The following is a 1,596-nucleotide window of genomic DNA, read 5'->3' as shown; positions in this document are numbered from 1 at the left end:
GTAGGGATAACATATAACTCGATTTCCTTGAAGAAACATTATGGATTAAAGAAAATCTCAAAACTTACCGAAATCCCTGTCAAGGTCAGATGCGATAAGATACCTATTAAGGTACATATCCTTTTGTGTTCGTATGAAAATGTGTTTCAATTAGGATTATGGATAAGAAGTTGAGCATCTTTCTGTGTTTAACATGAAAACGTATTAAGTAAAAGCATGTGACCTTTTTCAGGTAGTAATTTGTATTAAAAAAAGCAGTGAGGAAAGGTACAAGAAAATACATAAAGGTGCCAAAGGGATTTTTGGCTGTATTGCTCTGAAGATATTAATATAACGAATAGACCTTCGGGGCTTACGTGATTAAATTCGCTGTTTTATCTACAATGTCTTCATGATGAATCCTACACATCAGTCCAAGTAACACACAGGTACTGAACGACTTTGCCTAGTGACACTTCGTTTGGTTGATAACTTTGTGTGTGTGACTTCACTTCAAACGCTTTAGTTGGGTTCGTGACCTATGGCTTACGACCTATTTGTAATATAAGATAATTGGTGAGTTAATATTTGCTAGTTACAGGCAAAGGTATGATGTTCTAAGATGGTGAATTCTTTATTATTTATTACCCCATACTATCATTGTATTGAAACAGATTAGGCGATAATGAAAATCATTTTAAACCAAACTTGCTATCACTCAGCGCACTGAGAACATCATCATTTCCTGCGATAGAAATAATTACGATCTTATACTGAATGAATATCTACTTGACTATGATATGATAAGAAACTACAGCGCATCAGCCTCAAATTTACACAGTAGACATATAACTCGTATTAGCAACGATCGCCACTCCACAAAACACAAGGCTGGGACATAGGATGAGCTGGGATTCGACGTAGCAACTCCAAGAGTTAGGCCGTGCGGATTGTCGAGTTAGTATGCGGAAGAGAGTATGCGGAAGAGAGGCGTATTAATCCGATATTCTCTTAGAACTTTCAAAGGGAATGGTTTAACAGGGAGTGACTGGGTTTGAGAAATAGATAGTTTGAATCTATGTTATGATTATTTGATTGTATACTTCCGGAAACCTTTTTTTCTGATACATATATAATCAGTTACTTTGGATAAAACAGATTAATGGTGATAAAGTTAACATACTTTTTTGTGATGAATACTATGAAGATTAATCTGTTACTGACGTTCAGTCTATGGCATTACTGCGATATTATAGTTCCTCTAGGATTATCAGTATACAGTTGTCGTTGAAATATTACTCTATAACAGAACAAAGAAATAATTATTTGATAATATCCGAGCCACGATCATAGAACATATTTTCTATTTAGATTACATAATTGAGCAATAACCTGGTAAGCTTTAATTAATACCATTTCCATGATACATTTATATATTAGATACACCTTTGATTACAGCAAAGAACAGAGCACGCATAATCCGACCCATGATTTACAATTTCATTAGTGAAAGTTGGCTGATGGTGTTACGTCAGCTTCGCGTGAAAAACATTTGATTGCTTAGTTTTGAAATGACATTATCCTTCCGATCGGTTCACTCAGTGGGCGCGTTTGCGT

The sequence above is a fragment of the Penaeus monodon genome, chromosome 29 (genome assembly GCF_015228065.2).
Source record: "Penaeus monodon isolate SGIC_2016 chromosome 29, NSTDA_Pmon_1, whole genome shotgun sequence".
Taxonomy (NCBI): Eukaryota; Metazoa; Arthropoda; class Malacostraca; order Decapoda; family Penaeidae; genus Penaeus; species Penaeus monodon.
This window is presented reverse-complemented; position numbering follows the sequence as displayed.